The sequence below is a fragment of the Protopterus annectens genome, chromosome 9.part0, assembly GCF_019279795.1.
Source record: "Protopterus annectens isolate FY-2018-M chromosome 9.part0, PAN1.0, whole genome shotgun sequence".
In the NCBI taxonomy this organism is placed as follows: Eukaryota; Metazoa; Chordata; order Ceratodontiformes; family Protopteridae; genus Protopterus; species Protopterus annectens.
The window spans coordinates 947,896,091-947,921,783 of record NC_056743.1 but is presented as its reverse complement, the minus strand read 5'-3'; the positions used below and the strand labels follow the sequence as shown (position 1 = coordinate 947,921,783).

General features: G+C 41.0%; 1 protein-coding gene across 1 annotated transcript in view; it reads right to left on the bottom strand.

Annotated features, from left to right (window-relative positions):
* TINAGL1 (tubulointerstitial nephritis antigen like 1) overlaps positions 1–25,452 on the bottom strand; it is a 527,427-nt gene extending 501,975 nt beyond the window's left edge. The window contains exon 1 of the mRNA XM_044083684.1: positions 25,305–25,452. The gene's annotated coding sequence lies outside the window, so the exon portion shown is untranslated. The remainder of the gene's footprint in view (positions 1–25,304) is intronic.
* Between the last annotated feature and the right edge of the window lie 241 nt (positions 25,453–25,693).

The following is a 25,693-nucleotide window of genomic DNA, read 5'->3' as shown; positions in this document are numbered from 1 at the left end:
GTCATGGGCGGCAATGCTGACCAGGCACAGCACATATGATGTCCTGTCTGGGTCACATCCATAGTCTCATACTTCTACCCTTTCATGCTAAGGACTGCATCATGCTCCAGCCCTGCATGCTGACACAGTGGACATTGCCATTGTTTATGCCACAGCAGTTCATCTCCCACCACTGGAAAATGTGATCCCTAACTCCCAACAGCTACAAAGAATATATAGCTACCATATACTCTCCCATAACCCTAACCCATATTATAATGTTGCAGCCACCTGTCATTATCTCCTACTCCACCTCTGCAACTGATGTTGCTGGTGTTTTGCCTACCACCCACTAATCTGGATGGATATGATGATGTATGATGTACAGTATGGCCAGTCCATGTACCATTCCAAGTAGCATGGTTGTGCCAAAGAATGCATCATTTTATTCTAATGTGTCCATGTAACTACCTATAAGTGTAGATCAGAAGTTGTGTTTTTGCAGTTCTGCAATGTATTCCCCAGCCTCTGCCCTAGCTGTGGTACTACTACTGCAAGTTCCTCACGTGACTCTCCTCCATGCCCTTCTGCTTCTGCAGCTATGGTTGGTACAGAAGGCCCTGCCAAGCTGTTCAACTGCTGTTTGCATAGTGCTGTGCTTTGATGTATAATATGGAAGACCTAACAAAGGTGTTACTGCAAATGTCTGAACCGCTTTGCAGTGTCCCTCCTGAGGTGTCTAGACATCATAACTGTCCCTTCAGTTATCCAAACACATGCTCCACCATACCTTATATTTCAGCATATGGTGAGTAAAAAGATATCTCTTGCATGATTATAATGGTTTTCATACCTTTAAACCAGCTGCTGCACAGGAGGGAACTAAATGTGGAGGAGTGTCAGTCTATATTAAGACTAATTTCACATCCAGATCAGCTAAATTGTATGAACCATTGGAACTCATGCATGTGCAAGTCCCCATAAACAGGGTATCATACCACATCCTTGAAACATATAGGTCCCACTTTCATGTCCTAGGGACCCAATATTACCTACCTCAATGTACTAGAGTTCCTCACCATTCAATCCAATATGATATTCATGGGGGATCTCAACTACCCCTCTATAGATTGGGCATCCTACACTACTTCTAATGCACAAGCCAAGTGAATCCTATACTTTGTTAATACCAACATCCTGGAAAAAAGTTGGTCCATTTTCCTACCAGGGGTACAAATATCCTTGACCTTGTGCTCATGAACATGGGAAGGGCAGGCAATGTTCCTTACCCAATGTAAAATCTTTGCTCATCAGATCTGATCAGAAGGCAGTATTACTTGAAATAAATTTAAATATGGGAATCCAATAAAGTGAAAAACCTTTAGGAACTATTCCAAGGATAGCGTCTCTCTACTAAACAATACCTTGTCTAAACTCCAAGCACCTCCAAACCCAGCAAACACCATAGAGTACACTGAGCTATTTACAAAATCCCTGTACAGCCATATTGATAGCTGCATAGAGCAAGCTGTGACCACTCATATTAAGAATAAGACCAACTCTAACGGCAAGCGACCCTGGTGGAATCACAATATCAACTGGTTGTACAACAAAAGTAAAAAAATCTTGGACAAGCATAGGAGGAACAAATCCATACATACTAAAACCCCTCTGACCACTCCAAACAGGCAGCTAAGGGGGTTAATTAATATTTCAGAGGCTCAATTGGAAGAAAAAATAGCTTCTCAGGCAAAGGACAACCACAAAGCTTTCTACATCTATGTCCATAACCTCAGGGAAATATGCAACAATGTGCAGAACTTATTGTAAATGGCATCACCCACAGTGAACCAGAGGCCATCTCCAACCTTTTAGCTAACAGGTTTGGATCAAATTTCTCCCAAGTCCCCCCCCGATAGTCTAAAGGAAATACCACATAACACAACACCCCCAACCATTACTAGAGAACAGGTCATTAATGTACTTTCCAAGGCCAAAACACTGCATCAATGGGCCCTGAAAACTTCCTGTGATGTTTAACAAATGGCATGAAACATGACCTCTCCGGTCCACTTAAATCACTTTTCAGCTAGAGGCTTCAGTGCGTTTTTGTGCCCAAGGAAAGGAAGAATGGCTACAGTCATTCCCCTGCACAAAGGAGGCCCAACCACTGATCCAGGTAAATACAGGCCCATAAGTCTCACCAGCCTCATATGTAAGGCTATGGAAAGAATCACCATTGACATGATAAATGAGGATATATATGAATGCTGGACTCATCACAGTTTGGCTTTGTTAAAGGAAGGTCATTCCTATTATATCTGGTGAACTTTTTTGAGATGGTTAACAAAGCAATGGATAAAGGTAAGACTGTGTATGCAGCTTACTTCAATATGGCCAAGGCTTTTGATACACTACTCCACTCAGACATTATAGATAAGCTCACCAATTTAGGTCTAAACCCTTTTATCACCTAGAAGATAACCAACTGGGCTCACTGATAAGACCCAGGAGGTCAAAATAGATGACGCCAGCTCTACCAAGAAGCCAGTCACTAGCGGAGTCCCCCAGGGCTCAGTACTGGGTCTGCTCCATTTTGGCATCTATTTCTTTGAAATGGAAGCAAATGCTGAAGATTTATGGCTGACTACATTTGCAGATGATTGCAAGCTGGGGGTTATCATCAATTCCCCTGCAGACAATAGCAATCTTCAAGAAGGTCTACCTCTGACTAACAAATGGTGTCAAAGCCATGGTCTTAAACTCAATTATAAAAAATGCATAATTGTACTGTTTGGGAAATCAACTATCCCGGCTAATTATCGTGTTGATAATACACCCCTACAAGTCAATCCAGTGGTCAGGGAATCTGGGTATGCATATAGACAGTAGACTTACATTTGACCAGCATGTGGCCACAATGGTGAAGAAATTCTTCTATGTTGTGCAACTTATAAGCAAGAGCATGGTCTCTAGGTCCAAAGCGGTCATTATCCCACTGTACTCTGTCCCTATGAGACCAATCATGGAGTACAAGGCTCTCTTTGGTATGTACCTAACCAGGCATAGGCAGCAACCAGAACGACTTCAATGGTTCCTTACAAAAAGAATACAAGGCATAACAAACCTGCCTTATGAAGAACACCTTAAAGCCCTTTCTCTTTACTCAGCCTCCTACAGATTGCTGAGAGGTGATCTATGCCTGGCCTAAAAGGCTTCCGCAAACCCCACACTTATGAATCTCCTACATATTCATAAGTCAAACAGTACCAGACACACAAGTTCTAGGGACATGAATTTTGTCTGTGACTTAAACCAAACATGCTGAAGAGACAGATTTGTGTCCCAGAGACTACCCCTCCTATGGAACTGGCTTCCCATCAATGTGAAGCTGAGTTAGTCTATTACCCAGATTAATCAAAATTTAGACAAGTTTATACCAGGCCTGGTACCTATGTCCCTTATGGATAGAGATAGCTTATAAATGTCTGGCCCTCTATGTCCTGTTTAAATGCAGGACATCATTGTTCTTTTGGGAAACCTTGGCTATTAGAAAGCCCCCCCCCCCAATTTGTTAGCCTAGTAACAGTCAATGAATGTATGAATGTATGGTCTGTGGGTTTTTTTTATGAGGGCCATGTACTAGGCCATCATGACATATCCAGTATCACCTCCAATATATGACAAGCAATGGATTACATGTGCATTTCTCCTTTATTTACTGGTATATGTGTGTACCAAGCTGTACAACTAGCATGTATGTGCACTTACCAAACTTATTCTCTTGTAGGAAGTCCCTAATAGGAACAGTTGGAATAAGTTAGGTAACTGTTGAATGTTTGAATCATATGAACTGTCCAGCTGACACAGGGATAATGCCCTGGGTATTAAAGACCACCTGACAGTTCACAAAGTAGTGGCTTTTTATAATGATATACTGTAGTCCCCCTGGACATAGTAGGTGCTTGATGAGAGTGTGTGTGTGTGTGTGTGTGTGTGTGTGTGTGTGTGTGTGTGTGTGTGTGTGTGTGTGTGTAAACCTCAGAGAAGTTGACTGTTCTATATGAAACCTGCATAATTCTAGATCTGATGTTGTTAATCCTCACGTGTGGGTATCGGTTCCAACCTCGGAACCGAGCCGGCCATCTTCCAAGCTCGCATCAGCTACAAACTCTTGAGCTAAAACTCTTACCCAGAATTTCCCTCTCCCTGTTACCTCAGATTTCATTTGTTGCATCGCCATTTGGTCGTGTCAAGCTACATCTCTTGAGTTAAGTACAATATATTTCTTCATTCTAAATTCTAAAACAGCCTTTTCTCACAGAAAAGTTATTAGGCAGTTTTCTCTTACCCTATCGCATTTGGCGACTATCCTTTCTTGAATCTTTTCTATTCCTTTCCTCCACCTTTACAGCAAGGTCATTTGTTTTACCATCATTGGTAAACTCCCTTTCCTTCTTACCTTCGGGTAATTCTTGTACCATTGCTGGTATTTTTTCTGGGTTTCCTTCTTTCTTTCTTTCTATCATGGCAGATAAAAAAGGTAGTCCAGGATTTAAAAGATGTATAGATTGTGGCCATAAATTGCCTACTTCAGATGCAAATTCCCTGTGTGTCTATTGCTTGGGTGTGTCTCATTTAACAGTTGACCCACCCTGCGGGATTTGTAAGAATTTCCCTAACAGGACATTGATAGAGAGAAAAAATAAATTAATATTGAAGGGGCTACTTAAATCTCCCTTTTCAGAGGCTATTTCTGGGTCGGAGGCTTCCACCCCTCCAAGATCCCATAAGAAAAAGAGTGATGAACATGTAAAGGCCAAGTCTCTTCCTTCATCCCCTGCTGGGGACCCCCAGGAACCGAGACCCAAGAAAGCTAAGCTTTCCAGTTCAGATTTGACTTCTTTGGCTCCAGCGCTTTCGGTACCTAGACCTTCGGCACTGAGGCCATTGGAGACATCTGTGACTTTGGCACCAACTAGCATGCCCTTTACCATATCGGTACTGAGGGGCTCCTCGGTTCAGACTTCTTTACTGACACCGACTGTCCAGTCGATACAGACTGCCATGACGTCGATGTATTTTTCGACGCCCATTGCCTTTTCAGCTCCGATAACTTACCCAGCACCAACTACCCTATCAGCACCGACCATTCAGTTATCGGCACTGATTTTTTCAGTTCCAGTCTTACCGCCAACAACCACTTTGGTACCAATGATGTGCAGACCATGACTTCGACACCAATGATTTCCTCAGTGCAGAAGCCAGTAGTTCAGTCCTTTACAGCCCCATTGTTTTCAGTGCAGACCTCTAAGGTGGACATCAAGCTTGATCCATCTTTGGATAGATCTGACTCCCCCTCAAACATGTCCATGAAATCCACTAGAAGCCTCTCTGAACACGATGTGTTGCATCTTGTGGATCAAGTGCTTTTGGCCAGAGGTATCCCACCCCCCCCAGGACCTATTCTTCCTCGGGAGGTGATCACCCTTTACCAAGGACCCCTACTTATTCTCCTCCTTCATTGCCTTTGAAGCCCCTTGATATAGCACAGTCTTCCCCCTCTATGGTTCCCTTTATGGACCTCACTAAGGAGCAGCAGTTGCCTTTGTGGCAGGAGAGTTTTGCTACGACCCAGGATGTCAGCTGTGGCGTATGTAATTTGGCATCTCACAGCCATCCAGGGACTCCAACTTGGTAGGCTGAGCCACTTAGGAGAAGGGTGACCCCTGCCCTGAGCACTCACCCCTCTTCAGGTGGACCGGCCTTCCAGCTAATGAAGAAGGCTTTTGGCTTCAGTTGGCGATCCTGTGCTATCACTCTCCCCACCCTCCTCTGGACTGCAATGTACACAAGTCACTCCTAGCAGAGACCGGGCGCAAGGGCCTCAGGATATACTCCCACAGGAGACCCCTTTTGCACTGTCTTCCCCAGCTTCTCCCTCTGAGGAAGTTCATCAAAAGAGCTCATGCAAGAAGAAGCACATGGACTCCACAGAGGAGTCCCTTACTAAAGACACAGACTTTGATGATGGGGAAGGGTCCCCTCGCTCACCCTCTGAGGTATCCTTTGGTGATATTCTTGAAATTCTTAAACAGAACGGAGACTGGCAGCCCTCTAACCTGACCTCTGAAGAGTCTGTGTTCCTGCAGGCCTTTCGCGCCCAGCCCCCTACCTCCGGGGTTACTTCACCTGTCGATGAACTGGTCCAGCTCATCGTGCAGCATGCATGGAAGACTCCTGACACCATTGAGGCCATTCCCCGGAGGCCAGATAAAATTTTGTCCCCTCCTGCTACTGATCCTCATTGGTCCAAAGGTCTTCTTGTAGATGCTTTGGTGGTGGCAGCCGCAACAAAAAAGGACCTGGCAGAAGACGAAAGCCAGACTGTCCATCCACCCAACAAAGAGTCCTGGACTCTGGATAGAATAGGGAAGTGTACTTTTGCATCAGCGGCCTTTGCAATCAGGTCCCTGAACTATATGGCACACTTTACCAGGCTTCAAAGAGATTTAATTTCTGAGCTCTCTGAAACTTTGGCTGGTGCTGTGTCTGATGAGGTCTGTGACAAAGTGGCCTCTCAGCTTGCCACCATTGAATCAATATCTAACTCCTCCATGCACCTGATATCTCACGCATCAGAAGGAGCAGCTAGAGCAGTAAGTTCAGGCATTGTTCTGAGATGACACGCCTGGATACACTTGTGTAATTTCACAGAACCCTTCAAGGCTTCCTTTCTCAATGCTCCCATCAAAGCCTCTTCATTGTTTGGACCCAAGGTTAAAAGCACATTGGCCAGATGTGAACAGGATGGTAAGACCCTTTCTGCCATGGGTGTCCATTATTCCTCCTCTCAACGGGCTTTCTCCAGAAACCAGAAGAGTGGGAAGATATGGTACAAAAAGTCTCAGGGTCCTTTCCATGACACACAGGCCGAGTTCTTCCCTAGAGACAGAGGGGGAAACTCACAGAGAAGACGCCCTTTTCAGGGCAGAGGGGATCTGCATAACCAGGGTTCCATGGACTCTTTCCCTGGCCAATCCTACTAGCGCTCCTGAAGGGTGGCCCAACTGCTTTCCTCCGGAAGTGGTTGGGGGTTGTTTCTCCTTGTACCCTTCTGCCTGGCTAACCATCACCACCGATTCTTGGGTACAACAGATAATAACCAGAGGTTATCATATTCCCTTCGACCTTTGTCCTGCTCTCCTAACAAACTTACTCGATGTTCCACCCAGTCAAAGGGAAGAAGCAGCTTTAGAGATTTCAAAACTGCTAAGAAAAAGAGTCATCCAAATAGTCCCTCCAGACCAGATAGGATCCGGATTCTACTCAAGACTATTTTTGGTGCCAAAGAAAACCGGGGACTGGAGACCAATTATGGATCTCAGTGTACTGAACAAGTTTGTAAAAGTACAAAAATTCCGGATGGTCACAATACAGTCTATCCTTCCGCTTTTGGAAAAAGAAGATTGGATGTGCTCGATAGATCTTCAAGATGCGTACTACCACATAAAAGTGGACAGACCATCAAGAAGATTCCTTTGCTTCCATGCAGGAGCCAGTCACTACCAGTTCAGAGTACTGCCCTTCGGATGCTATACAGCCCCCAGAGTGTTCACAAAGTGCATGGCAGTTGTCACAGCTTACTTGCGACTACAAAGATTCCACGTGTTTCGACACCTAGATGACTGGCTCATCTCCACCCCCACCAGCCATCTATTGGAAGAAGCCCTGGCATACTCTCTCCTCTCTGCAGAAAGGCTAGGCATAACCATAAATTGGCAAAAATCCAATCTCACCCCTTCTCAGTCCACAGAATTCATAGGGGTCATCTTGAATACAAAGAATTGCAGAGCATCCATTCCAGAGCACGAAATTCTAAGGATAAAGCAACAACAGATCCCAATCCTTTCAAGGGAGAAATCCACAGCTTACTCTGTTCTACAAGTGTTGGGTTCCATGGCAGCCTCCATCACCATTGTCCCCATGGCCAGGTTTCACATGAGGCTTCTACAATGGCTACTGCTCACCTATGGTATCCCTTTCAGTGCCTTCTTTCAGCCAAGATTCGGGTAACTCACAGGTACAAACAGGATTTAAATTGGTGGATGGCCCACAACCCATCACAATGGTCTCACCCCTTCTCCCCCCAACATCCCAAGGTTACAGTGACCACGGACAGCTCCCTGATGGGGTGGGGGTGGGGGCTATGTCAGGGACAGACAGTCCAAGGTACTTGGTCCGGAATGGAGGCCCATCTGCATATAAATGTTCTAGAGCTGAAGGAGGTGCTTCTGGTGTTGCAAGCATTCCATCCCCTGCTGCCTTCTGGGACTATTGCGATACAATCAGACAATATGGTGGTAGTCTGGTACATCAACAAACAGGACAGAACCAAATCTTACCCACTCTGTCAAGAGGCCATGAGGATATGGCATTGGGCGATGACTACCAACCGTTTTCTTCTAGCAACGCACATTCCCGGGAGTTCCAAAGTGATAGCAGACAGACTCAGCAGGTGTATACTACAACCTCACAAGTGGTCCCTGAATCCCTTGATAGCGGCGGAAATTTTCAACCGCTGGGGTCTTCCTTGCTGTGACCTCTTTGCGTCCCCAACCAACTACAAATGCAGCAACTATTTCACCCTGATTCCCTCTCCAGGACAGTTGCCCAGGGACACTCTAGTCATGATTGGCCCTCTGGTCTACTTTATGCATTTCCACCTCTCCCCCTCATTCCCCAGTTTCTAAAGAAAGCCCGCCAGTTGAAGAGCAAAGTAATCCTCATAGCACCATTTTGGCCTCGTCAGATTTGGTTCGCCTTCCTTTGCTAGAGCAACCGTGGATTCTCCATCCAACCCCAGGGTTGATCTCCCATCCGCAGAATCTGTTTCACCCCAACTTGAGAAGCCTGAAGCTTACAGCTTGGTTTCTCCAATTCCCTTGATTGCCAGGCAGAATGATCTTTCTTTGCCAGTACGTGACATTCTTATTGCATCTCATAAGTCTTCCACCATAATTACATATCTCAGCAAGTGGAAAAGATTTACCTTTTGGCTGAAAGAAAAACAGGTAGATCCTTTTTCAGCACCAGTGTCAATAGTACTGGAGTATCTAGCTACCCTATTTCAATCCGGTCTATCTGCCTTTACCATTAGAGTTCATTTAGCTGCAATATCTAATTTCCATGATGGTGTCCAAGACTCCTCTCTTATGTCACACAAATTATGCAAGACTTTCATAAAAGGTGTGAATCATCTAAAACCCCTTTTAGAGAACTTACTCAACCATGGGACCTGTCATTAGTCCTACAAGCTTTGACAATGCCACCTTTTGAACCAGCTTCTTCTTGTAACCTCAAATATTTGTCATGGAAAACCTTGTTTTTGGCCGCCATTACTTCTGCCAGACGTATCTCTGAGCTTCAAGCCTTATGCATCAAGAGTCCATATTTTTCACAGAGATAGAGTGTCATTGAGAACTAATCCTTCCTTTCTGCCAAAAGTGATCTCTGAAATATCCATTAGTCAAACCACTGAATTGCCAGTTTTCTTCCCCAATCATTCAAACAAAGGAGAGTATTGCCTACATACCCTAGATATTCACAGACAAATTCACTTCTACTTGAACAAGATTAAGTCCGCTTGTAAATCAGACCAGTTATTTTTGGCCTATTCTGGACCTAGATTAGGATGTGCTGTTGCTAAGATCACATTGGCTAAATGGTTGAAAAACTGCATGACCTTCATTTATAGACAACGCAATATTCCATTATCTACTACAATAACGGCTCATTCTACAAGGTCAGTGGCAACTTCTGCTGCCTTCCATGCCAGAACCTCTTTACATGACATTTGTGCAGCTGCAACTTGGGCTACTCCTCATACTTTCATCAATCACTACAAATTGGATTTGGCCTCCAGTGGAAGAGCATCTTTTGGTTCTATGGTGCTCAGGAATGTCCTTCCATAAGAGCCTCCCAGAAATAAAGGTAGCTGGGGACTCTGTCCCACATGTAAGGAGTGAACGAAGATTAACAATATCAGATAAAGACGTTATGTCTTACCATAACGTTCTATCTGTATTGTTGATCCTCGTTCAGTCATTACAACCCTTCCTCCTTCCCACTCCTGTGGCTTCTAGTGGATCTTACCATCAGGTTCTATTAGGTCATTTGACCAGAGGTAGCCTCTACCTTCTTTTGACTTGCAAACTCAATCTGAGGTAACAGGGAAAGGGGAATTCTGGGTAAGAGTTTTAGCTTTAGAGTTTGTAGATGACGCAAGCTTGGAAGATGGCCGGCTCGGTTCCGAGGTCGGAATCGATACCCACATGTAATGACTGAACGAGGATCAACAATACAGATGGAACGTTATGGTAAGACATAACTTCTTTTTCTCTCCTCTCGTTTTCTGTGGAAGCCGATATTCTCCTCTACCTCCAGTAGCCTAATATCAAAGAACTTGTTTAGGACTCGTGAGGCTGATGCCAGTGATATTCTTAATGTGTTCCCAAGGAGATCACAGAAGGATCCCTCTAGCTAATATTATTAAACCTACACCTATCTTTACATACACAGTAAAGGATTTTCTGTCCATCTCCCTTGATTTTGATTGTGGGAAACACAATTCGGTTAGCTCACTTACAGTCTTCCTCTCCACATGAAAGTGGTCCATCATTATCTGGTATGTATTCTTGAACTGTTTGCCCTTTTCTGTTAAAGTATATGCCCATGATGCTCAGCGTTACGGGCAATGGCTGTGATGGTGGTGTAGTACATATTATTCTACTACCACTGTTGCTGTTTCTAGAATCCCTCTTGTTATGTGCACCACAAATTTTCATGCTCAAAATGCATATGTGTACTTTGCCTGTTTATACATTTCTGAATCACTTCACAATATATTGTGTCATCTCTTGCATATTCTATGTTGCTCATTTGCATGGGGTGCCTCATTTACATGTCATTATGCAGGCATTAAACTCAGCAGAAAAAACAGTTCAAAAAATTCCAGGTACTCCACAGATTTAATGTATAAACGTCCGAACGACTAGCTCACCAGCTTTCACACAACGTGCTTCATCAGGTTTAAAATTTACATTAAAAAACAAAAACATTTAAATAATCTCATTCAATAACATCATCCTGGTTAAAATGCAGTACCACAGTTTGACCATTGAGAAATGCAAGTAAAAATCAAGAAGACTATACCTGGACTTTGAAAAGGACTTTGACTCAGTCCTACGAAACAGACTGTTAGGAAAACTACTAGATATGATGACAGACAAAGATTGAGGTAAAACACCAACAGATGTGGTAAGAGGGACAATGTCAGTAATTAGGAAAGTGACTAATTGAGTAGTGTTGGACTTTGTCTCAGCTGTATTTCGGGGAACAGAGAACAAGGTCAGCCTCACAGTTTGTGACACAAAGTTAGTTGCAACAGTACAGAGATGGAAGATGAGTCTAACAAAGGACTTGGAAGGACTAAATAAGTGGGCAAAAAGGTAACAGTGGAGATTCAGTGCAAATAAATGCAAAGCACTTCACTTATGTTATGCCAAAACAGGCCTGGTATGAAACATCATTCATTAATTGCTGTTTATTAGAACAATGCATTCCTTCTCTGTGGAAAATTTTGCATATAATACCACTCCACCATAGAGGTAACTCTGTAGAACTATCTAATTACCGTCCAATTGTTATTCTATCCTGTTATCTAAAATCCTCAAATAATGTATACATTCCCAAATAATGCACTATCTCCTCACTAATAAAGTGCTAACCAACAGCCAGCACAGATTCCGCTCTAGTCACAGTACTACCACAGCCCTTATTAGCTTTACCAGCACAGTAAACCAACATCAGAACAATGGTAACCTAGTCTCCACTGTATTCCTAGATCTTTTCAAGGTCTTCGATACTGTTTCCCATCCCAAACTCCTTTCTGTTCTCTCTGTTCTTAATCTCTGCCACTCCACACTAGCATGGTTTCAAAACTATCTAACTAACCAGCAACAAGCAGTAAAGTGGCAAAAGTCCTTTTCTCCCCTCTGACCTGTCACTCTTGAGGTCCCCCAATGATCCATTCTTGGACCCCTTCTTTTCAACATATTCACCAGCCAACACCACAAAGCTACCTGGCACACCACTCTAGTCCAATACGATGATTACTCCACTCTAGTCTGCTCTGCCCCATCACTCCCTCAACTTCAGAAATTGACATAAGACTCCTTTACCACTGTTGAAACCTGGTTAGCCAACACTCAGCTAATACTTGACCCTAATAAACACAGCTAATGATATTCTATCCCACTAGAGTCTGGACCCCTTACCACCATACACAATATTCTCAGCTAATAACACCCCTATCACACCTGTCCAGCACACCAAACTTCTAGGGGTTATCATAAATCACAGCATGAAATTTGAAATGCACATTGTACAGACAATAAATAAAGTCCATAAAAAACTCGGAACCCTGTGTAGATGCAAAACACACCTCACCAATGACAGTAAAACTACCATCGCAAGAAACCACCTATTATCCACACTCTTTTATGCCTCCCCCATACTCATCAACCTAAACAAAGCAGACTTTAACAAACTAAACACCTGCTACAATAAAATTGCTAGGTTTGCTACTGACTCACCCTTCAGGACACATCACTGCATAGCAATCAAGCAACTACCCTGGCTAGAATTATCCAGCATGCTCACATATAACCAGCTTACAATCGCCCACCAAATTCTATATTATTGCAATAGAGTACCTGCTCTTCAAGGTTTACTTAATATCTACTCTAACAAATGTCCGTTAAGATCCACCAATAAAGCACTGGCTGACATAGGGAAAAGCAACAACAGCTCTGGGGATGCCTTGTTTTCCATTTATGTTACAAAAGCATGGAATACCATCCCCGTAGATATCAGGACCACTGAAAACAAAATAAATTCAAAAATCTCCTCCGGTCCCATTTACATAGTTCTTGGTTATATAATTGTTCTAACCCTGGGTAGCTTCACTTAATTAGATCATATCATACTTTAACCTTCTATGAAAGCTTGCAACAACTCCTTTCTATACACTTACTTAATCAGTGTGTATTTACTGTACTAGTCACTGATGAATGTAACCAAATGACTGAACAAAATGTCCTTTCAACTGTATTGTTTATTGTAACACACTGTGCTCCTTATGGTATATTTACTTTTTGCTCCTTTCTTGGCCTTGAATCTGTACCTTATTAACTTTTTGACTCTGTGCTGTACTTTATTAACATGCATTTTGTATTTATTGTATTTGCTGTACTAATCTTTGTGGAGCTTTTCTCCTCGGGCCTCTGCTGAAAACGGGGTCCATGACCAGTCGGACTTTCCCGGTAAACAAATGTAAAATAAATGAATAAATAAATAAATAAATCAGATTGCGTAAGTAAAATTGATAACAAGAGATCAGGAAAAAGATCAGGGATGCCGATTACCTCTGGATTGGACCACAATGTATAGTGCAAGAAGACACTGAGAGCAGCTGACAGAATTCTGAGATGTATCCTCATTAGTGATAAATCCCATAAAGAAGGAGATAATGCTTCCACTATACAGGTCTTTGCACCTTATAAAAAAGAAATTCTGGGGTATGTGGGCATGGGCAGAAGACTTTAGTGTCTAACTACTCTCCGGACCAAAAAATTCCTTTTTCACAGAGATAGGCTTGTTGTGTCTTTCAGCCGTTAACTACATTTAGAGAACGGGCAAACTGTACATCAGCACCCTGATTGGAGAACAAACGTTCTCCAACAGGGCATCAATGTACAAGTAATGCCAGCTGAAAAATGAGTCCACCACTTCACAGCAGCATATCAAGCTGCCATGGAGCTTGGACTGAAAGAAAAACCTAACGGCCACCATTACTTTACACTCTCTAAGCAGCGCTTTTTGCTGTTTAGCGAGTGTAAAAAAAAAAAAATGAACAGAAAAAAAGTGCATGTGTATCTGTATGTGTATGTGTGTTTATGTTTCTCTCTGTGTGAGTGAATGAGTGTATGAAAGCAGAAGAGACTGTGTGTGAGAGATCGAGAGAGTCTGAGAACGATCGTGTGTGAATGCATGTATGAATGCAGAAGAGACTGTGTGTGAGAGATTGAAAGACAGTGACATAAATCTTGTGAGTGAATGCATGTATGAAAGCAGAAGAGACTGTGTTTGAGAGATCGAGAGAGAGTGAGAGTGATCTTGTGTGAGTGAGTGCATGTATGAAAGCAGAAGAGACTGTGTGTGTGAGAGATTGAAAAAGAGTGAGAGTGATCTTGTGTGATTGAATGCGTGCATGAAAGCAGAGGAGACTGTGTGTGTGAGATTGAGAGAGAGAGCGTGGTCTTGTGTGCATAGCTCTCAACTGCCCACATTTTCTCAGAATGTACAGATTTTTGCCTCATATTTTTTGTTTGTTCCTCATAAAATTTGTGGTTTTACTGAAGTTTTGTGGCAAATCAGTGAGCAGTGAATTCACAAAATAATGACAGACATTTGAGTTTCAGGCTTTATATCTTTCAGAAATGCAATGTAATACAATATATTTTAGTCTAGCAACTTTTTAAGTTTATAACAGCAATATTTAAAATTTGTCCCTATTTTTAATGCTTTGCCCAATTATTTTTGGCTATGTCCAGATTTTTTTGTAATAAGAGGTTGAGAGTTATGTTTGTGTGAGTGAATGTGAGTATCAAATCAGAGAAGACTGTGTGTGTTTATGTATGTGTGTGTGAAAGAAGAAGAGACTGTGTATGAGAGAGACAGAGAGAGAAAGAATGGGCTCTCTGTAAAATTGTTGTGTTTTACTTATTTATTTATTTTTTAAGTACAATATTCTTTTTTTATATATTTTTGATGTAAAATGCTTCCTCCAACACCATTAACATATACTACAGAAAGTATGAAACATTAGAAGGAGGAACTATTTTACATCAAAAATATAAATAAATATATATCTAACACTTAAAAAAAGGAAGTAAAACGCAACAATTTTACAGAGACCCATTCTCTAAATGCAATAATGCCCATCAGGGTGTTTGTTAATATTTAATTAATGCCCTTCCAGGGGTGTAGAGGCCCTCTGCCTGTGGAGTCAGGCATTAATTACACATTAACACACACCCTATCGGGCATTATTGCTTTCATAATGTGATTTAATATTGCACCACTCACAATCAGAGCACTGTAAGTCTACTTTTCATGAATTCACAGGACAAACAAATTACAAATGAGGTGATTTGTCAGTCTGATGGATGAGCAGAGTGAAAGCAAGTGAAAGATCCAGGAATAAAGCATCTATTTATGTCTTTATTTGTTTGTGTGGTAAAACACTAACCTGGATGGTCCTTCTCCAGGCTCTAGTGGAGATCACCCTCATGTGGTACCAAACTCATGACTAGAAGTCCACACTCATATTCGGAGAAACGTGAAGTAAATTAGGGTGACACCACCTGTTCCTCATCAGGCCATACTGCTCAAGCTCATTCATACACCATAAGTAAGTATATTAGGAATATTTAGGCATTGCTCTTTATAAAACATTTCCAAAACTGCAAGTTAAGCTAATTGTTCTATGGTGAGAATCCTTTTCTGATGTATTTCTTAAGAGTTTCAGACATTGCTTGAAAAACTTTTTAGAAACTGCAGTCCTCTAATCATTAAACCGCCACCAAAGAGACCCTCTTCCCACTCTCTGGCCAAATTTTCCAGCTTGTCCTTATAGACTGGGGTCATCCCCTAGCTGGCATGGGGAAGAAAACTCACTAGTGAGAGGGATAGGCTAACACCTGGTGTTGTATTATTCTTTGCACAATCCCAGAAAATTTTGTAAGGCAGCTTTATCCCACCACTGAGTAATCTGCCATTTGTGATACCGATGTGGGGACTACTACAGTGGGCCTCTGGCATGTGTAATTTACCCAACTTGTGTCAACCCAGACCACAGTGTAAGCACTGTCTGTAATTACCTCTGCATGGTTTGATACTGCATTTTCCCTGTGTTTTCTTCCTGGCCTCTGTCATCAGGAGTCATGAATGCTGTAGAATGGGCTGACTGCAACCACCTAGTATCAGTAAGCCATCATCAGCTGCTCACTCCCACCTTCCACAGCCTGCACATCTAGCAGGATTATGATCCTAAGTTATCTGAGATACAGTCATATTGTTAACCTTCTGACTCATGAAGCAGTGAGATTTTGCAATATTTTAAGGAATAGTAAAATTAAGAATGCATCTCACAGGTTCAGACTTTTCTGTTTATCATACATCTCCAAAACCTGTCTCTACTGAGATGTCAGTAACCCTAGCCTTTGTAGTTACTACATGATTTCAGTTTTAAGAAGTGCTACTACTTATGTTTAAAATATTGTTTGTACCATCAGATTTTAGAAAATAAGAAATGCATACACTTGCAGAAGTGATAGACAGATTGACAGACAGAGACAGGCAGGCAGACAGACAGACAGAGGCAATCACGTTCATTCTATGTTACTAGCCATAAAGTATAGTTTGTTATGTGTGCATTGACTTGTTAGGGAAATTGTCTGTGTGTGTGTGTGTGTGTGTGTGTGTGTGTGTGTGTGTGTGTGTGTGTGTGTGTGTGTGTGTGTGCGTGTGTGTATGCAAGGACATGTATGTGGAATTTATAATCCACCAGTGTCAGCTAATGATGCACATTTCATGAGGATTTCAAATGAGAATAAATTACTGCAGGAAATGTCTAACACAGCTATTGCAATGAGTTCACTTTTTCGATTGCATTATACTCGTCACCTCTTGTCAAACATTTTCATCAACATTTTCTAAAACAGTCCCATGTAATGTACACATGTACAACAATTGGGGTATATGGTTAACAGTCAAACGGAACATTTTCTGAATGGCCATTCATCCTACATAGACCATTGAAAGTTCCCTTCATCTAACGGGCATATGATTATAATTAATTCCATCGAACAATCATAGTTGGCCAACATCAACGGAACGGAAAGTAGTAGGTACGTATTGATAACCTAGGGATAAAAAAATCTGCCCTTTCCCCACTGTCGTATGATCTTGGAGTTGGTATATATAATTAGAAGGGGGCGTGGGGGCATAACCCTCCACATATGGAGGATCCAGTGTTCACCGAACCATCCTATTGTGGGGGTCATATACCAACTCCAAGATCGCACTACAGTGGAGAAAAGGCAGGTTTTCTTATCCCTAGGTTACTAGGTTTCCTTATCCCTAGCTTACCGATAAGTACCTGCTAACTTCCTTTCCCTTCATGTTGGCCAACTATGATCATTCGATTGAATTATTTACAATCATATGACCGTTAGATGAAGGGAACTTTCAGTGCTCCATGTAGGATGAATGGCTGTTTGGGGAATGTTCTGTAAGACTATTAACCACAGAAAACAACAAATGACAGGTAACTATTCTTCTTCTTTTGGATTTTGCCATTAGGGTTCGCCACAGTGGAACAATGGTCTGCAGAATGATTTGCAGTGGAGTTTTATGGTGTCAGGTTGCGATCCCGGTGCCCAACTTTCCACAGAAGGCACACACACACTTAGGGCCAATTTAGAGTGCCCAAGCCATCTGCAGCATGTTTTTGGGATGTGGGAAGAAACTGGAGAACCTAGAGGAAACCAAAGTGACATTAGGGAGGACATGCAGACTCTGCACAGAAGGCACACAAGCCAAGAATCAAACCAGACAACCTGTTGCTGTGGGGCAGCATCGCTAACCACTGCATCACCGTAACTGCCTGACAGTTGACTATTCTACTTAACAGAAAAAAGCACCACAATAAAAGATTTTGTGAAGAAAATCCTTACCTAATAATTGGATTTCTATATGAACAGCCTCTTCCCTCCTCTTCTCTGTCCATATGACCACTAACTGTGTCAAGCCAGACAAGTAGTAGGAAGTCCTACCAAAAAGGCTACTTGACAATTTTATCTAGTCTACTATGAACAGGGAGTACTTTATCTCATATTATGCAACTACAATGAAAAGCTTATAAATGTATGAACTTCCCTTTGACAAATATTACAGATATTACTGAAAGAGAGGTTTAGAGTAGTCAACATTCCTCCACCTAGAGATAGAGGTAGCACATTTAGAAACACCCAAACCTCTTTGATCTGAAAATTGCTGCCATAAGTGATAGACCAAACACCAGAATGCATGACTACTTAAAATCCAAGTACTCCATGTCTACCCCCTTAGTAGACCATGTCTATCTCCCTAGAACTCCATGTCTACCCCCCAGTACTCCAGTTCTACCCCTAGTACTCCATGTCTACTTCCCATGTTTAACCTCAGTACTCCTTGTCCACACCTGTATTACATATCTAACCCCTAGTACTCCATGTCTATCCCCAGTACTCCATGTCTATCTCCCTAGTACTCCATGTCTACCCCCCAATACTCCAGGTCTAACCCTAGTACTCCATGTCTACCCCCATGTCCACCCCCAGTACTCCATGTCTACCCTAGTATTATATATCTAACCCCGAGTACTGCATGCCTATTCCCCAGTACTCCATGTATATCTCCCTAGTACTCCATGTCTTCCCCCAGTACTCTATGTCTCCCCCAGTACTCCATGTCTACCCCCCAGTACTCCATGTCTACCCCATCTCTACTCCCGTGTCTACCCCCAGTACTCCATGTCCACCCCAGTACTACATATCTAACCACTAGTACTGCATGTCTGTCCCCAGTACTCAAAGTCTACCCCCCAGTAATCCGTGTCTATCCCCAGTACTCCATGTTTACCCCCAGTACTCCATGTCTACCCCCTCAGTACTTCATGTCTAAGCCCATGCCAACATGCTATTTAAGTGGAAATACTTTTTATACCACCACTGCAACAAAGATACCATTCTTATATGAACAAAGATGTACTGGTTATGCCTTAAAACCATTATGAGTACATCTTATAGAGACCATTCCCAAGAAGGTAATCAATAGAGGATCCTCTCCTTCATTAACAGGAATATTATTTACTCGTAGATTTGTCCTGTCTGTTGCAGTATAATTCCATCAAGTACTGCTTTACTTTTAGCTTGTATGAGGGAAAAGGTAGACAATTCCCCCCTTTACATATCATTCTTTGAATTTTTTGAATATTTTTCTCCTCTACACCTGCAAATAATCGGGTTATTTTTCATTATCCCTTAAGAGGTGGCCATGGAGTGAATGTCATCCAGGAATCAAGCATTGGATCTTTACTAACACCCTTTCTTCCTCTGCACATTACTGAAAGGTTCCCCAAATGATGTTTATGTAACAATCTGGTGCTAACACTTGTTAACTGCTTTTGCAAGTGATGACACCCTCATAGCCCCTCCACTGTGAAGGCAGACACCTCCATTTATCTTTAGTCTCCACATGGGATTGAAAGAAGAGTGCATATAATATGCATCCTCAGATTTCATTTGCATGCTTCATCAGTTGCATCTGCTCTTGCTTCTGATACCATAGGTAATGACCTACCTAGTAGTGCATTATTGATAAGCACTACTACAATAGCTCCAAATAACATGAATGTATTTCATGTCTTTATTTAACATTGTGCTAACTCTGTTGTTTGATCACCATTATTTTATAAAAATGTGCATAGTTGTTATAGTTCTTAGCAGACATGCAGAATAACTTTAATTACTATACAACTTTCATTCAACCAGGAACGCCCTTAGCCTACACTTGATAATTGTATTTCGAGATGGGTTATAAACAACCCCCTTCACACACACACATCCTAATATTTGTTATTTACTGCATTCACATAATTGCATCATTTGTATGTGTGCATATATGTGTGCCTGTTTGTGTATCTCTGTATTTGCTTGCATCAGATGTGAGTCGTGATGGAGAAGCTCACTCCCCACACCTGTTTAAAGAACTGAAAATAAATAAGTAGTAGGTGAGTAAATCGATTAACAAATAAAGCTTATTTAGAATCCTGATGCTACTTGTAAATTTAATGCCAGAGTGGCACAACAAATATGTGGGGCCAAGGGTAAAAGTAGCCTGCAGGCTCTAGTTATAATTTATACTGTTATTCATATACCCACCCAGCTTGCACCAGTGCACAGGTAATCAGCTAAAACTGAGTCACAGTGTATCCTGAGTGGAAAGCCATGAATGGCATGGACAACATGTGATTAATAACATCACCAAAGAAATCCTGCAGAAACTTAAAAATAAAAGTCACAGAAACTAACCAACAAGTTAACAACAGGACTACAATGAAGTTGCCCATTACACACCCTTTAAAATTAAAACAGTATTATTCTTTTCAAATTAAAATTCATAGGTTATTAAGAGACAGTGTCTAGGTGAACACGGAAGAGTTAGGCCAATTTCCCAATTGTCACAGAGCACTGGAGGATTAAATGACTTGTTTAGATTCACATAGTAGGTAAATGAAGGTTGAGAGAATCAAACCCTGACCTACAGGAAGCATCTCCTTAACATCACACAGACTTAATCCTTTGTTCACTAATTGCCAGAGTACAGGTATTACACATTGCTTTTGGCAGCCCAATATTGTTGTAGGTAGTTGCTAAGCATGAAATCCAGAAGACCACTGAGGGGTATAGCCCAGTTTTTGCAACTGTCCCAAAGCACTGTTTGGTTAAGTGACTTGCATGGACTCATACACTGGCACATGGAGGATGAAATAATACAACACTGGACAACAGAAAGCAGTTCATTAAATCCTTATAGCCTTAGACTGTTCTGGTCATTGCTAATTAACTTCCCCAAAAGCCTTCAGCCTCTCCAAACCTATCTTGAAACATTTACTTTTTTTGTCCTAAAACATTTACATTGTTTTGTCGGACCCTTCTAGTAGCAGATTCCTTCATCCACTGATACCCATTTTAATGAATGTAGGGTCAGAGTGTATTCTGGCAAGCAATGAACCTAAGGCAGAGAACAACTCCTAGATAAGATATCAGTCCACTGGATGTACAAACACACACACACACACACACGCACGTGCATGCAGACACACGTGCATGCACATACATTCATACATGCACGCATACACATACACACGTGCGTGCGCGCTCACACACGCACACACATATATGTACACACCTATGCATGCACATGCACACAGAAATACACACACAGATATACACATGCATTCACATACATGACCGCACACACGCATGTGAAATGCATTCACACACAAGTACAAGCACACACACACACACACACACACACACACACACACACACACTTATGCACACACCAACACTCACAAAAATTCCTACGGGTTGTATTAAAAATCTTGTTTACTCACCTGTATGTCTCTTGGATATTGGAAAAACGAGTACCCAGCAAAACCCACATGGTCACCGGGAGAACATGCAGGCATGTGGAATGTGCCCCAGCAGGGAAAAGAAACACAGAACCAAGTCCTTTGAGGCAATGCTTATAAGACTAATTGCTAAAACTATTGTGACACAAAATAATATGCCCAAATGCTCCCTCTTAAACAGCTATAATGTAACTGCTGTAAATAGCAAATTAATTCAGGTATTAGGTTGACATCTGCTTTATTTATTCCCCAAATGTATTTAATTGTTTCAGTCATGCCACAAATTCCTTTTGTTTTCTGTATCAGGGATAGTTAGTTAAGGTAGGCAAACATTATTCTCTGCGCAGGTATTCTGTGAGTTTTAATGCATCTGTCCACCTCTTTTCCTCAGCTATTACTGCTTTCTTTATTACTCTGCATAGATGTGGAATCCATAAACTTTGTGGCATGCTCCAAATTAAGTTACATTGTCTGCAAATTTAATGAAATATGAACTTCCTCATATCAGGTGGCATTTTATTCTAAGCAGCACACATTTACTTTGTTTTTCTCACTTCAAGTATTAAGATCATCCAGTACCCCAACTATGGCCATTTTAAATATGATTATAATAATATTTTTCGTGAAGGAGTTTCATGCTTAGGGAAAATTGCAGCCAGACAATAACATTACTTTTTCCTGAAAATAATTTTTCCACCTACAAAATGAACTTGGAAAAAAATCATAGCAGTTTTTACCCATCTGTGGTATTTCTATGCTCTGAAACTTGACATTCCACTCAATACTGAGTTTGAATGAAGTCTTACAATACTTTTAGTAATATATCTCCTGTCTTTTATGTAGTCTTTACCATTACATTTTAAAGTTTTTAACACAGAAAAAGCCCACATCTTCACTCTTTCTAAAGATGGTCAAAGTAAGCATACCCAAAGAACAAAATCATACTACTGTGTCCATCCTCATTATGGCCTTTTAGATTAGAACAACAACAACAAATATTAATAGCGCTTTAGAATGCTGAAATTAGTATGGCTTTGAAAATTATATAAGATCAGTTTCTGCAATAATGCTCCTTCAAGGTATATAGAACTGATGACAAGTCCAGTTTGGTTGCTGAATGACCTTTTCTGTGATAATATATCAACTGCATTTTAAAATTAAGGTACTCATACGTAGAATCCAGCTGTGATCATTAGCTATTTTATCCATTCCCAGTAAAATGCATCCTTAATTCTTTAGGTGTGTCACCCAGAACGTGTAAGTAGTTTGACTTGTCTCAATCTTTCTTTTCTGACATGATTTAATACTGTTTTATATATTGCACCCATGTTTTATATTTTCTGTGTTCTTTGACTAACAACTGACATTTTCTTCTTCACGATGTAGTGTGACCAGATGAGATTTCCTATCTGTGTTCTTTTACTAATACTACCATCATAAACTCTTAAAGTAAACATTTTTTTTTAATTCATTAGTTAATTTGCCTAAGATTTCTTACAAAACGTATCTGGTATGGCAGATCTCAGCCACTAATTCCAAATAAATTCTGCTTTGTATTATATATATGATATCATACTACCTTTTCTTCTTTAGGCTTCTTTAATTCATTCACAAAAGCAACAGTCTGACTACAGTTGAAAGAGGTATGCGTGCCTGTTTGGTTATGTGATCTTTTATTTGACTGCTAAGTATAAATGTGACACCACAGCTTTCCTTTTCACTGGCACTTTCAACTTTTTCTGCTGTTGCTGTGTATAATTTTGTTGGCACTTTGTAGTAAACTTTTACGATGGCAATAAATTTAGACTTAGTCTGTACAGCTAAGCTGGAGTGATGGACATTGTCTAGACATATATGTCTTAGAAACTGAATCCATGTGAAATTGTGTCAGGTGATGCAGTTTATTTTACAACACATACAAGCAGACAAACTGGTGACATTCCAATGTCATAGGTTCATAGGTTCATAGGTTGGTACTGGGCTATCTGCCCGAAGGCATATATTAACCCAGCCACGTTGTGCGGTATTCACCGCCCCTTTAGTAGTTCCCTAGACCCTTGTACTAGCAGTTAGTACCCTTGGCCCCTATCTAGTAGTGCTGTTGGTGTGATCCCCGGTGTGAACTTTCTGTTACCCATCCACTCATCAAGGTTCCTCTTGAAGAGTGATAGTGAGGGGATCTGTCTTATGTAGATTGGGACTCTGTTCCATAGTAAGGGAAGTCTCTGCGAAGGGAATCTATCTATGTCTCCCAAGCTATATGCAGTGTGTGTGTGTGGTTGTGCATGTGTGTATCCTTGCACGTGTACATGAAATATACACAGGTATGCACATCTCATGAGAGTATCTAGTACAGGATTACATTTTGTCTTATACTAATTTCTTATCAGGACAAATTCCTTGAACTGGACGAAGTAGTTGTAGTAATTTAAGAGACAGTTGGATATCTCTTAAAACATTGACATTAGAGATAATAAGAATAATAACATCCATTTGTTCACTAGGTTGGCCCACCATGGACAAGTCCCTCTTCAGGGGTAACCCAGGAGTAATGTGTGGCTAAATGACTTGCACAAGGACACACAGTTGGCAAATGAGGGCTGCAAGAATCAATCCACGTGCCACAGTCACAGCCTTAAGCCTCTGTACCAGCTGGCAGATAACAGGACGCTAAGAATTAAGGAAATATATTTTCTACAGACAGCAGGGTAATATCTGAAGTTTTATATTTAAGAAGTGAATGCAGGGCTACAATCTTTCTCAAAAAACTCATACTGCACAAATAACTTCAATTTTGGGAAGTCATTTTTATCTAATTCGACTGCATAAGACATGTTTCAGATGTTAATGAGCATGCCTTTTAACTGCACTTTATCCATCTAAATGCAAATTTGTGTCACTGATGAACATACATTTTATTCAGAAGATCTTAGAACTTGGTGCTTCTGACAAGTTTCTATTTAGAAAAAGACTTACTTATAGGGTTCAATAGTACAAAGTGTTAGGGCTTTCTAAATAGGAGTACAATTTGATAAACTATGCTCTACGCAGAAAAAAAAATACTTTTGTTTTTCTTCTGGCATTTAGCTTGTCCCAACCTTCTAAGGCAAATGTGAGAGGTTTACTGAAATTACTTAAGTTCCTTACTTTCTGCCATGTCAATGACCTCTCAAAGCCTTAAAAACAGCACCTAATGGATCTTTCCATAACCTGCCCAATGAAAATATTGCTTAAGTTAATATAAAAATGCCTTTCTCTAAGCTCTGCAGTACAAATTAATGTAGTGGGTTATGGTCTTATTTCACTGGACAATGCAACTGATTTACAATTCTGTGTAAATAAGAATATGCCATCAACAGCAAACAGAAAATATTTTACTATTAAAATAAAGAAGTGCTGTTATAGATGTATTTTCAACATTCCATACTCACAGTTCTCACAATACATGAGTCATAAGTAGCCTAAATAAAACAATGTAAAAGTTAAATGACATGTAGCATAACCTGATAGCTGTCCTTACTTCTATAAAACAACTAAATATGCATATAGGTGGGGGTATCTATTTTTCAGGGAATCTATGTAACAGTATATATCCCTTAGATATGCAAGTTGAAAAACAAGGACACCTGTTCCTTTACAGAAATTAATAAAACAAAAAGGCAAATGCAAACTGTGTTCTCTAGTAGGACCAAACATTAAACTTGTTCTAAAATCCCATAAACATCTGAGCAAAACAGCCTTTAAACTTTTAGTTCAAGCAGATATAAAACCTGTTTTTATAAAACCTGTCTTCTTATAACTATAAACAGCATAGAGTTTTAAAGGTTTACTGATTAAAATTCAGCATTTCCAGAAATAACTAACCTTGCAAGATTCACTGTAATGCTTAAAATGGGGGTCAAACTAAGCCTGATTTATAAGATTAGTTAACAGACTGTAACAAGTAAGGGGATTGGCTTACCTCAGTTTCCTTTCTGTTTCACTCCTAGTGCTTATTTACTGTAATCCGAAGCCTATACTCAATGCAGTCCAACTCTTCTGTGATCATAAAGCAATGCCTGTAAGCTCTTTTTTCTTTCTTGCTTATACAGTCACTGCAGTTGTTCTATAAGTAGTGGAAAGAAGTATTGCCTCATCCTCTTTATGACTTCTCATCTGAAGACACTCCTTCAGATGAGTAAGCAGACCCCAGCCCCACCCCTTACAAATCCATTTTTATACCTAGTTTTTCTAACAGTTAACTGGAGCAGCAGCTGAGGATGGGAGGGACACTGGACAGTACAGTGAAACAGAGAAAGAAACAGCGAGAAAAGAGACTTGATGTTCAGTTGGTATCCATAGTAGTATATG